General features: G+C 35.5%; 1 non-coding gene across 1 annotated transcript; it reads left to right on the top strand.

The window, feature by feature from the left end:
* The first annotated feature begins 1,252 nt into the window (after window positions 1-1,252).
* Window positions 1,253-1,359, top strand: LOC127510319 (U6 spliceosomal RNA). The gene has a single exon (XR_007929558.1). It is a non-coding gene; the product is annotated as a U6 spliceosomal RNA (small nuclear RNA).
* The last annotated feature ends 13,133 nt before the right edge of the window (window positions 1,360-14,492 follow it).

Genomic DNA, 14,492 nt, shown 5'->3' with positions numbered 1-14,492 from the left:
TAAATTTGCTTACCATTTCTAAAACTATGGCTCCTTTTCTATAAACTAGCCACAAAATACACACACAACATGTCACACATAATAACAATAATAATAAAATAGTTAAATATTACTACAATTTAAAATAGCTGTTTTTTTATGTGAATATATTTTAAAATGTAATTTATTCCTGTGATGCAAATCTGAATTTTCAGCATCATTACTCCAGTCTTCAGTGTCACATGATCCTTCAGAAATCATTCTGATATGATGATTTGCTGCTCAAGAATTATTTCTGATTATTATCAATGTTGAAAACAGCTTCAGATTTTTGTGGAAACTGTGATACATTTTATTTTTCAGGATTCTTTGATTAGTAGAAATGTAGAACATTTATTTTACATGCTTAAATAGATTTTTTTTTCTTCAGGGCCTGAAATACAAGTCTGACACTGGGAGAGAATATCTTTCTTAAATGCTTCATATTGAGGGGAATTATTCACTCTCTCTGACTATATATCGCTCCGGGCCCCTTACCTTTCCAAATAAGTTCAGACAGGGATTGGTGGGTCCTACTGCTCATTGTTGGTCATATTGGTCATATTCTACATACACCTTTGATTTAGCTATCATTGGCATTATGCTGATGGCTTTATTTACAGAACCTTCTGTTCTGAGTGTTGTGAGAGTCTTAGACTTCAGTTTCGCAGTGATTTCACTGCCTCGGTTATTCTGAAAGGAGAGTTTCCTGGTGTCTGGGCCTCTTGTGCGAGGAAGGCGGATATCATATGTGACTGTAAATCATGGTGATGTAAACCTAGCTTTGATAGGACACCTCGGTGTGACGCAGAGGAGCTCTTTGTCACGTGTCACGCACCCTCCCCCGCAGACAGGCTTTTGTGCTCTTCCGGGAGGAAAGCGGCCCTGCTCTTTGGCCCCTGGGAGTTTCGGCTCTTTCTGCGGGGGAAGGGTGCGTGCCACGTCACAAAGAGTGCCTCTGCGTCACACGGAGACGTCCAATCACAGCTAGTAGAAACTGGCTTTCTGGCTTCTTTTGCATATGGTCTGCAGCTCAGAAAATACTACGGTAAACCCACACAAACATTTTTTTGGAAAATATCCTGGTTTTTAAAGGTTTACAGGTTTATATCACCATGATTTGCAGTCACATTTGAAATAAGTGAGTGGAATAAGTGGTTTATTCCCTTACCACCACTGAAACACATACCTGGGGGTCCTGGGTATAAATAGCTCTGCTCCAATCTCTCAGTTCGTGCTTGCTTCGGCAGCACATATACTAAAATTGGAACGATACAGAGAAGATTAGCATGGCCCCTGCGCAAGGATGACACGCAAATTCGTGAAGCGTTCCTTATAGATTTTTTGTGTTATTATTTATGATTTTACTGTAATTTTTCATATTTTATACTGCACAGAGTGATAAACCTGATTTTAGGGTGCAGTACGCAGCCAGAACGCCAGAGCGCAGCACTGCAGTGGAGCCTCGCTCTAGAGCGTCTCGCTCTACATCTTCAAATCGGCTTTAAAGAAATAATAAGTACATAAACATTTTGTTTACCAGCAAAAATATGTTGTAAGTATTCGCAATGATTACATTTATCATCCTAATGTTTCATCAGACGATTTAATCTATCGTATCTTATTCTGACAGTTGTTAATGTATATCATCGGTAATTCCTTCGACTCAAACCAGCAGATATCGACACGAATTCAGTCAAATATGATTATATATGTTCAAAACAAAATTATGCTCGATTTGAGAGGTTGTCTAACTTGTTGTGTAATTGCAAAACTAAACTGAAGTAGTTACAGTTACAGGATATCATATTTGTCATTCGTATTTATCTAAACGTCGGTTTAAACGTATTTTCTGCTATTTTTTAGAGAGTATTGTGAGTGAAAAGAAAACAAAAACACATACAGGTTAATATTTCTAAGACTTCATTATTTAAAAATTGTAATTGCCAGTGTTTTCAGCTTTCAATTAAAATATATTTATGAACAATTATTACTAATTTTAATATATACTTTTATCAAAAAGTAAAATAATCACCATCAATCTCATGTTTATATGTGGCAAATCGTTGCTGTGCAAAGGCCAAATTACAAGCAATGCTTAAAGGGTTACTTTTAATCAATTTTAGTTAATAAAGTTTTAAATATGGATATTTTTCTTACAAAACCCATCACTTCCTTTCAGAAGGCCTTTATTAACCCCCTGGAGCCATATGGATTACTTTTATGATGGATGGAAGCATTTTTTAGGCTTCAAAAAGTGGCCCCCCATTCAGAAGGTCTTTATTAATCCCTGGAGCCATGTGAAATATGTTTATGATGGATGGATGTGGATGGATGCACTTTCTTCAGCTCATACTCATTGATCCCGCTCACTGCCATTATAAAGCTCGGACGCGTCAGGATATTTATTAATATATTTCCGATTGTGTTCATCAGAAAGAAGAAAGTCATAAACACCTAGGATGGCTTGAGGGTGAGTAAAGCTTGGGCTAATTTTCATTTGAAAGTGAACTAATCCTTTAACACCTAGTTGAATAAAACTTCAAATAAGCATCTGCGGGATAATTTCAGAATCCAGACATTTTCACGGGAACAGGAGAAGAGATATTCTGATGATTGCAGTGTACAGAATTTATCTGAGAAAGCTTTGGCTCGTAAACATACATGATTATTTCACCACACGGTGTCAGTGCTCATCTTAACTAGTAACCGCAACGCTGCAGTGTGTGTGAGACCTGATGAATGAGATCAGAATGAACATATTTATTCATTTGAATTAAATATTTTATTCATTATTCTGTCATTTTTCATCGACAATCATTTCACTGTATGCAATTCACAACATTTGTCAAAATTCATAAATAATATTCAAAGCAGTGGCGCTGTCAATGCATTTCTGATTAAGATGACTCAACACATTATATTTCTTTAAGGCAGTTAAGGCGCATTTTTCACAGACAAAAACGAGACAATGACTAAATAAAAAATAGTTCTGAATAGGGTTGCAAAGGGGCGGAAAGTTTCCGGTAAATTTCCGGAAACTTTCCACAGGAACTTAACCTGGGGAATTTTGGAAATATTCCAATTTGGAAACTTAACAGGAATTTATGGGAATTTATGGGAATTAATTAGAAATTTTGGGAAATTTATACAAATTTATAATATATTTATATAAAATGTATCATATTAAAAACAAATATAAACATTTTGTTTGGTCATAACATGAAATAAGTTATTTATTTTTCGCATTCAATTAATTCTAATTTAGTAAATATGTAAAATATATTTTTATTGCAGCAATTGTTTTGTGTTATTTATTTCAGTGTCACATGATCCTTCAGAAATCATTCTAATATGCTGATTTGATACTCAGTTATTGTCATTGTTGGAAACAGTTGTGCTGCTGAATATTTTTTTGGAACCTGTAATACTATTTTCAGGATTCACTGATTAATAAAAAGTTAAAAAAGAACAGAATTTATTCAAAATAGAAATCTTTTCTAACAATATCACTTTAATATCACTTTTTTTTTAAATCAATTTTACACATCCTTGCTAAATAAAAAAGAAAGAAAAAAATTACTGACCCCCAAATTTTGAACGGTAGAGTATATTGTTACAAAAGATTTCTATTTTAAATAAATGCTGTTCTTTACATTTTTATTCATCAAAGAAACCTGAAAAAAGTATCACTGTTTATAAAAAATATTAGGCAGCACGACGGTTTCCAACATTGATAACTGAGTATCAAATTAGCATGTTAAAATGATTTCTGAAGGATCATGTGACACTGAAGACTGGAGCAATGATGCTGAAAATTCAGCTTTGCATCACAGAAATAAATTATATTTTTATGTATGTCAGAATAGAAAACCATTATTTTAAATTGTAGTTATGTTTCACAATATTAATGTTTTTTCTGTATTTTTGATCAAATGTGCATGTTATGGACTGGGGGAATGCACAGTGCATGCAGGGGGTGTGGCCTTAATAGCTCTGCAGTAAGTCATGTGCTGTGTGAATGTGATTGAGGAATGTGCAGGGTAAAAATTCAATTAAAATTGCAATAAATATGGTTTTAACCAAAATTATGCTGCAAGATGTTTTTTTCCAACTACATTTAAGTACCCTGTCATAGGCTAACCTGCAATTTTGCAAATTCTGTTTATTCCCATATTATGTGTAACGTGCTGATCTAACCGCGGGAAAACGCGGCGCAGCAGCGCTTCAGGCTGCTCCAGACTGAGCGGGTAGCAATCAATGAATAGCGCACTTTTATGTCAAGCGATTGCTTATGAACTATTGTTGATGACTTATGACAATGTTTACTATACAATGTTTAAATTGTAATATGTTTAGTCTTTTGTTATAAGAAAACATATTTCCAATTTCCATTTAATTCATAGTAAACTATCCACCTGTTTCCGCGGGGCGCTACTGTTAAAAAGAACGTGGGTACAACTTCCGGCGAGGCGGCGGAAGTAGCATACCAATGGTATTTTGTGTGCTAATTAGCAAAGAGGCTAAGTGTTTTTTGGATCATTGTTTACTGTGTAAAGTTGCAAACTTTAATGAGAGATGTCGTTACGGCACTCAGGGACAACATTTCAGTTTAGTACATTTATTAGTTAATAATATCACAATACAATAAACCGTTTTTGTGCCCTTAATTGTCCTTTACTGTACTGACCTTCCACAAAAGTGCTGCTGCATGACTACAAGAGCATCCTGGCCCTGAAACACCTGAACAACCCCCTGTCTGTTCTTCACCTGTCACTAATGCTAGCATTAAAGCCTTATGGTGTGATGTTTTACTCCTACTGGTGTCGCGCGTGCCAGAGCCAGTCGCGTTTCCACTGTCATATATGCGATGCTAAAGGCTATTTATGTTAACCATTACGATAATAAATACACACGTTTATGGAAAATACCAGAGACTGCTTGAGGAACTTAGACATTTCTTATATGATTATAATCGTGTATTTATTCGGTTTAATGTTTTATCTCTCTCTTCCCTGTGCCTTTGATTCACACACTCCGGTTAACTATAACTCATAACTCCTGTTTTCCTCTCATGAGCTCCCTCTGTTGCTCTGGCTGATAGGATCAGGATAGATAGACGGAGAGATCGCTCAAACGTCCTCGGATTGCAATCATCACATAATTTAGAGGAAAATTAATAGAAATGCTCAGAAAAGTGACGTAAACATAGGGTATGTTATCAATATATTTCTGAATGTGTAAGCCTTTGGATTTAAAAACCATAATGGAATTGTTCTGTGCACTCTTGTGATCGTAAATAAATGGAAGCAGGTGCAACTGAATAGGTATGTGTTTTCTTTTTATGTCAGTATAAATATCAGTTAGATTTAGCATGATTGATGTGCACTCCTGACATAAATTAATAAATTACTGTTACTGTAACATTTTTTTTATTGTAAAATGTTCAAATATTGATGCTGGAATCTTACATCTTTAAGTAAAAGCCAAACATTCGCAAGTTTGGATCGCTAAATCTTGAATGACTGTCAACTGTAGAATGAATGAGTGTCACGTCCAGCCTGTTTACTTCGAACCGGAAGACGCTCCCACTTTTGACGCAAGGCCTCATGGGGCGTAGGAAACTTGTGGATAGCTTCTGCCATAGGAAGGAAAGACTAGAAGATTATTTGACACATTATTCAATACAAATTTTATGGCCTGGTTTCACAGACAGATCTTCGATTAAGCCAAGATTAGGCCTTAGTTCAATTAGGACATTTAAGTAGCTTTTATAAACATGCCTTAGAAAAAAACATTACTGGTGTGCATCTTGAAACAAAACAGTGGCACAGACATATCTAAGACTAGCTTAAGCCTTGTCTGTGAAACCGGGGGTAAAATTATCAGGGTTATTATAGTAGTTAACTAAACCATAGAAAATCTTCATTACTTGAAACAAAATAAACATTAACTGAAATAAGAAATAAATATATTAAAAAAAAAGTAAACTTATCTTATTTCATCTGGTTTCTAAGCTTAGCTTAATATGATGTAATCTGAATAAAAATAAAAACTTTATAGACATTTAAAAGCCAAAACTAAAGTCAGTCCTTGTCAGACACGTGGGTTTATTATGTGTGACGTCACAGAGGCGCCATTTGTAGGGTACTGCTATTCAGAGAAGACATTAGAAATCGATAAACTGTAGAAGAATAAGAAAACATGAGACAACACCATACCGAGATAAATTAAACAAATATTCCAGGAGCCTTATTTGGATAAGCTGTTATCGATTCATAACATTTATCCATACGAGCCCATAATTGGAGTGCTGACCCGACATTGCTGCATCCATCCTCATTCATGGATAAGTTAAATATCTGGTTTACAGATCGTGGATATTACTAATTATCTTGTTAAGTGCACATACCTGTGAATTCATAAAATAAAATAAATCTACAAATCACATACCCTGTGTGTACAACATTTGGTTTGCATACTCCATTTGGCTGTTGAAGTGTTGATTACAAGAAGACAATAAACAACATTTTGAAAAATGTAATTATGCAAGACTGGATAAAGCATCAGCACAAAATTATATTATAAAATTATATATAGTATTCTAGGTGCAATTCATCAGTACATTTCAATCACACTACAATTCTATAAAAGATTCAAGCATGCGCTGTCAGATTGGATGGTTTCTCTGCGGAAAAACTCAAAAGTCAATAATTTCTGCTTCAAACAAAGGAGATATTTCTGTGCAAATAATCTCTGTCTGCCTGTACAGTTGAAAGCTTCAGGTTCGCATATAGAAATGACAGTTTCATTTAATGTTCTGTGTACCGTCTTTGGGGAAACATGAGAGATATGTGTCGTGCAGACAAATCAAATCTGAGGTACATTAAGGTTAACAGAAGAATTTGAAATGTATTGTGAATGTTCGTTTCGTCTGGAATCAGAAGCACCAAAAAAAAAATTTAATAATGCCATAAAGGTTCCCAGGTGTGGCAGACCCATATAGTAAAAAACAAACATCAGACATCCTGTTCTTATCAAGTCCATGCTGCAGCTGTCGGTTTACTTCTGCACATGCAGATTACCATCTCCTCCAGCCTCCTGCATCTTTTCAATGTGAAGCCGATCACTTTCTCCAGCCTGATGGACCATAATGTCAGCTGACTGCATTGTGTTGTTCCTTACTTAGTGTCTGTGTGTGCATCTCAATCAGCTCCTGAGCTCTTGAATCAGTATATTGTGTACACAAATTCAGGCACTGGCAAGGACCCTGGCTCATTACACATTAGGAAACTGAAGACTGTTTTCGGCAACATGACAACATCCTCTTTATATAATGTCATCACTGGTATTAATGAAAACCAGAACTTGAATTTTTTTCTTTGCGACTGAGACAGTCCTGACAATGGCTGACACCCTGATCAGTGCCCTAACTACTGAACTAGGGAGCTGATTGAGACACACCCTGTGTGTTTAATGCCGCTGTGGCCTTGATGTAGGGATGATGTACAGTTGGGGTCAGTCTCCATAATCTTTAAGCAGGTTGACCTGCAATGAAATGAATAGGATTTTAGCTACATAACATAACATAGGACCACAGCTGTAAAAAGCAGTCAGAAAATTATAATCAGTATATGGATACTGAGCAAAAATATGTCTTACCTAAGTATATAAAATAAAAATGTAAAAAGCCTTAACAAAATTAAGAATTAAAAAAATATAGACATATTTAAGTAAAGGGGTTCAGTTAAAATTGTTGTTTCATAGCACATACAATTCAAAACAATGCGTTGTTATAACGTTTGCTACTTCAGAAAACAAAAATCTCTAACTTGCCTTTGTGAAAATGTAGAGAGCAAACATACATGGAGATATCTTGCCGAAAGTGATGCTTTTGCATCTCACTGCTGAAACCCAGGTGATCCGGCGCCTCTGTTATTGCCTCTACATACTGTCCATACAGTAGGAAACCGACTAAATGTTGTCTCGTAGTAAAGTTTTTGATAGGGATGCACCGATACCATTTTTTAAGGACCGAGTATGAGTACCGATACTTTTTTTCTAGTACTCGCCGATACCGATACCAATGCCTATACATTTATTAATTTCTCTCTCTCTCTCTCTCGCTCTCTTTTTTTTTTTTTTTTTGGTGATGTTGCAGTTTTCCAAGCACAATACAGTGAGACAAATGAATGTAGGACAGCTTCTTTATTATTACTCAAATGAAAAAAGTAATAATTTTTATGTGCTTGTCACAAACTTAAAGAACAAAAATTTCACAGTGTCCAATAACCTTCAAAGGACAATTACCAATATATATAATTGTTGTTAAATAAAAAGAAATTTACAAACAAATTACAAACAATACAACAAATACTATAGAGATACAAATGAAATAAACTTGTATAAACTACTGTATTTTCAGATACAGTAGGTTTATTTAGCATGTATACATTTATTTAACATATTTTGTTGTTTTATTAACATTAATGACAACTATAGGCTACGGTCCCTTTAAGACCGAATCCATGGATACTGACACATATCCTGTTTTAGCCCAAATGTTTACGTCCATTTAAGCCATAACCTACTGTATTTATGTGAGATACTCCACACGATGGACATTTTGACAACTATGTGTGCATTTGACCATTCAGGCGCAAGGAGAACTGATCGCGCGCTGTCAGAGAACTGGGATCGCGTGCAAGAAAGAGAGAGAGCGCGTGCGCTTCTGGTCTGTGTCATTCAGCGCGATTCCGCCTATCCCGCCTTCACTAATCGATAACGAATTGTGATTGAAAGCATGCAGTTCGCAATACGTGGGTTGCTATCATTAATTTTGAAGTATTTCCACATCCCTGAGGCTGACATTGTTTCGGCTGCTGCCGCCAGTGTCTCTGTGCACGGAAAATTCTGTCAGTTACGTCACACGAGGTATCGGTCTTTGGTATCGGGAGTATTTTTACGAGTACGAGTACAAGTACATGAGCTTGGTATCGGCCGATACCGATACTATTATCGGTATCGGTGCATCCCTAGTTTTTGACATTTTCTATCGTGGGATGCAGGGGCGTAGTTTGTGGGGGGGGATAGGGGGAGGTAACCCCCCCAATATTCAAATCCATCAGCTTTTCACACAACAAAAGTGTGCCATTTTTCCAATGAAGGGAATCGAAAGAAAAAAACAACAAATCTGCACTATTACAGAGATTGTTTGGATACACTACAAATGGCGGCAACGCCCATAATGCACTTCGGTTTTCACGAGTGTGACGTCACCTGACCTGACAAAGACTGATACACAAAAAATTACTAAAAATTTTTAAAACTAAAAAATCTAACTAAAACTCAAATCTAATCAAAATTTTTAACAAAAAACTATTATAGTACCTCCCTGACAAGTACTGAATTGAGCTCTTATTTGTGTCTTTTTCGCACTTGAACGGTCAAAGACACACGCAATTATGTTAAAATGTCCATTTTGGCAAGCAAAGTAACCGTTGGTTATGTCTGAAATGAATGTAGCTGGGAGAATTATCAGATGTATATTAGTGTACTTAGTGAGTTATAGAGATATGCTTAGTTGATGCATTACAAATTAACTGAACCCTTTAGATTTTAGTCGACTAAAACTAGACTAAAACTAAAACAATTTCCGATGACAAAAATATGACCAAAACTAAATGGCATTTTAGTCAAAAGACTGACTAAAACTAAATCAAAATTTGCTGTCAAAATTAACACTGCAAACCACAAACACTATCCACTGGCACATGTCAGTTGATGCCACTAAAACTGACATGTCTCTTTATGTTGTGGCACCTCCAGAAGCTGTCTGCCGGAGTATAATGTAGATCAGTGGTTCTTAAACCTGTCCTGCACACTTTGTATCTGACACACCCATTTCAGGTCTTGCAGTCTCTACTAATGAGCTCAAGAGTTGAATCAGGTGTGATAGATGAGGGAGATGTACAAAATGTGCAGGGCTGGTGGTACTCCAGGACAGGTTTGAGAACCACTGATGTAGATTATGTAACATATGTACTGAAGAATGATATTTAATTAATGCGTTGCTGTAAAAACATATGATTTATTACATTTCCGAGTTAAGTTTTACAACAAAAATGGATTTTATTTATTGCATAATTACATAAAATTATTTTTCAAATATTAAAGCTACACTGATGAAAGTGTAGCTTTAGCTACACTAACTTTGTAGCTTTAGTCCATTAACTTTGTATTGTGTGAAGCTGCCTCCTTGTCATTCTTGCTTCTAACAAAAGACAGAACAATGCTTAAAGCTGCTGTGTGACAGGGTGTACAGAAAACAAGCTAAAAAAAAACCCAGGGCTGGATTTCCCGAAACCTTCTTAACTCTACGTTGTTCTTAAATTATACCTTACGCCACAGGTGTCAAACTCATTTCCTGGAGGGCCACAGTCCTGCAGAGTTTAGTTCCAACCCTGCTCCAACACACATACCTGCAGTTTCCAAATAAGCCTGAAGGACTTGATTAGCTGGATCAGGTGTGTTTAATTAGGGTTGAAGCTAAACTCTGCAGGGCTGTGGCCCTCCACAAACTGAGTCTGACACCCCTGCCTTAAGCTGTACCTTAACGTTAATATGTGTTTCCCAAAACATTCTTAGTTAAGTAAGTCATTCCTTCGTAAGGTTGGCTATACCACTCTTAGCTATACCTTATCACTGTTGAATTCAACTGGTGGCCCGCAAATTAATCATTCTTTTGTCTTGATTCTTTCTTTTCCATGAATTAGCCAAACACGCTTGTATAACGATCTGAAACGATTTGGATTCGTTCGGACCACTCAGTCACTGAATCATCTGAAGTTGTTTCTTGGTCAGTAACAACAAATACAGAACAAATAGTGCTGTTTTCAAGTGTTTCACTAGTTTACTTTGAACTACGTAGCATGGCCCAGTGGATAACGGAATGAAAGCTTAAAGGAGCTGCGTTTATTCCCGGTCACCATTATTAAAGGGTGCTTTGGTTTTACCTGTGGTTACCAAGTCTCACTGTCAGAATATTTTCATTTAAGCCTATATTAATTATAGATAAAATAATTCTTACCAATAAGAACCAGCGCTTGTCATATATCACAACTATGCAGTGTTTTCAACCACATCAGGTTTATTTTAGGTTTCAGACATTTAAATACACATTTGAATGAAGTTCTAGGCTATATAAAAAAGACATTTATAGTTTGTTAAAAATCAAATTCCATACACATGTCTATGGAAGCTGCAATAATAACCCTTTCAATTATATAATTTGACGAAGTGTTTTATTAATTTCAGATACACATTGTGTATGAAACAATAAAGTTTACTCTATTCTTCTCCCAGTTCACCGGCCACATACTTTTGTGTATTTTGGGGAAAATTTTGTAAACCCGACAGCTCTAAATTGTGGTGCAAACTCATCGTGCGACAAAACACATTCACTTCCACATATTTTACAATCGGAATATATCATAAAATTCATGATATAGTTAACAAGTTTGTGAATATTTTGAATAAAAAAGGAAAAAACGAAATAGATACCTACATATCTGTCAGCTGCATGACACGTCTCCAAGGAATTAACACGTTTTAAAATAATGTTCTAAAATAACAGTCACCTTAAACTCACGCCTGGTGCTCAGCTAGAATACAGAGCCCCCAGAATATAGATAAATTACAATATAGATTTAGTTTGCCCTGCAAAGAGTGAATTATCAATTCTGCCATGGACAGCACCTGGTAACGGCGCACTTAAGAAGGTATACCTTGAGCAACCTCCTAAGGTATAGTTCGGGGAACACACCTAGAAAAGGTATATCTTCAGTTAAGGTATACCTTCGTCGTAGCGCGCTAAGAGACAACGTTAGCGGGAAATCCAGCCCAGAACTAAGTGGGCATGGTTTTCAGATTTCGATGAGTGTCGCTCTGTCTCTATCTCGGTATGTAATCCTTTTTGGATACCTAACAAATGATTTTCAAGAATTGAGGGGTTTTTTTACTGTTTTTGGAAGGACTTGAAAAGAACAGATAAGATAAGAATATTGCGCTGGCCAGTTACACTTACTTATACTGACACCTACTGGCGTGTGTGCAGCATCATGCAAAAATAAAGGTTTTACACTAGGGCTGCACGATATACTGAAATTATCAAAATATCGCAAATGTATATATCACAATATGCATATCGCAACAGCATGCGATATATGAATAATTTTAATAGGCTACTACAAAACGTTGCGAAAAGTCAAAGTTTTAGGTCAACGCAGATTGGGCACGCGACTGTTACTTATGTGACTTGCTTGACGTTAAAAAGAGTTATTAACCGCAGTCCGCAATAATCCTTGCAGTCTCGCGCTGTCTGCCAGTAGAAATCTCGTTCCAGAACCAGGGCCCCTCTGGGTCCCCTCTACACAGTCCCCTTTCTCAATCTATGTATTTTGAGTAAAAAAAAAAAAGTGCAAATTTTAATATTCACATGTAAAACTGATTTCATTACATTTTGTTGACTACATCTTTGCATTTTTAACTAGATATTTTCTTGCAGAGTTTCACACAGCTCATTTTATGGTAGAACGGGGTGTCCAACCCTACTCCTGGAAGGCTACTGTCCTGCAAAGTTTATCTCCAACCCTGATCAAACACACCTGAAACACAAATAGATCACAAATAGGATAGTCCAGTACAGTTTACCTTGAAACACCATTCATTGTCAATACTGTGGATAACACTATTTTTATACCCTAAACAGGCAATGTAACCTGGGAGTTACAGCTTATAAAATCCAAACTACATCAAATATTTCAAAAATTCCTTTGGATATGTCTTACTTAAGTCCAGATGATATAAAAAGTGACATAAAATGATTTTTTGCTGATCATTTTCCAGTCTTGCCTGTTTAAGGCTTAATACCCCTACTGCAAAATACAGTCTGGAAATGGTAATTTAATGATGGTAGTGAATGTGTGTTCAGTGACTTTGGATTAAAGTGTGACGGACTTGTATTGGTATAAGAGAAAACACGTTTACAGATTGTTTCAGTTAAAGATTATTTATATTTTACATGCTGAACACAATAAAATGAAAAATTACATAATATCATTTTTCATATGGAAAGCTTACAGCTAATTGTCTGCACAAGATAAAGGTGTCAAGCAAAAAAAAAAAAAGTTTGTTATTTGTAAATGAAAAACAGTGTGCTTAACAAATAAGATTTTGCATATGTTCAGAGACAGGATTGTTAATGTATGCATGAACTGACTGATATTACTGTCATGTACAAGATATTTTTCAAAGCACAAAGGTGACCAATGTTAAGAGTGCTTTTAAAAGACATTACAGAAAATAAAAGTACAAAGCTCCTATTGTGTGGTTTGATGACTCTTATCCATTAAAACAGATGTTGATCATGTGTCATGGTGGTTGTAAAAACGCGAAGATAAAGGCAAATAGGTAATATTTAATAAATACAACAGGTAATCCAAACAAACAGAGCAACATACAACACATCCAAAATTAGACGATACTAGACTGAAACAGAACTGAACATAAATACAGGTGATGATGATGATTAATGAGTGCACAGCTGAAAATCCTTAGTGTCCCTGATAACAAATGAGTGATTAAGGCAGATGACAAAACACAAAGAGTCCAAACAAACATGACTGTGATATCATCGACCTAAAAAGTAGAGATGCACTGATACTAAATTTCAGTACCGATACCGATAGAGTGATGTCTGCCGATACCAATAACAATACCGATAGTTTGGGGGTTCTGCCTTTATACCTTCTTTTAAATTAATGATAATTTCATTATAATTAATAATTAATCATTATATTTTTAAAGAAATGCAAATAAAAACTTTATTCTCTCCATTTCATCAACTGGTGCATCTCTACTAAAAAGTATGTTTGTTCTTATCAGCTTAAATTCATATTGTAATTTTTGTATTATATATAAAAAATGTTTGTATTTTTCTTTAAAATGACAAAACTGATCCAATATTTTAATGAAGTTTTTAATAAAATGATTATTGAAAACCAGCAAATTCATGGATTTGGACTGAAATGTACAATGTCTGGGTAAGAATATCTTTCAACTCTTGATAATTATTTAGGGTAATAAATGTGTAAAGTCATAGTATGCAAGCAATTGTTTGTTTCTGTGTAAGAGACCTTTGAAAATAGAGTTGAAATATCAGTTTCCTACTTGCTTTAACATACTTGATCACAGAGAAAAGAAACAGCACATATTTTCTTAAAATTAACTATTATCTATGAAGCCCCAGACATGACATGCAGGGAAAAAAATAGTAGGCTAAATCGTGCGCACAATTTAGTAAATCGAGGGAACGAATTAGTAAATTGTGCACACGATTTAATTTTTTTCTTGCATATCATGTGCGGGGCTCCGTAATTATCATATATTATTATGTTGACTTTCATTTACCACTC

Source organism: Ctenopharyngodon idella, chromosome 3, assembly GCF_019924925.1.
Source record: "Ctenopharyngodon idella isolate HZGC_01 chromosome 3, HZGC01, whole genome shotgun sequence".
NCBI classification, from domain to species: Eukaryota; Metazoa; Chordata; class Actinopteri; order Cypriniformes; family Xenocyprididae; genus Ctenopharyngodon; species Ctenopharyngodon idella.
This window is presented reverse-complemented; position numbering and strand designations above follow the sequence as displayed.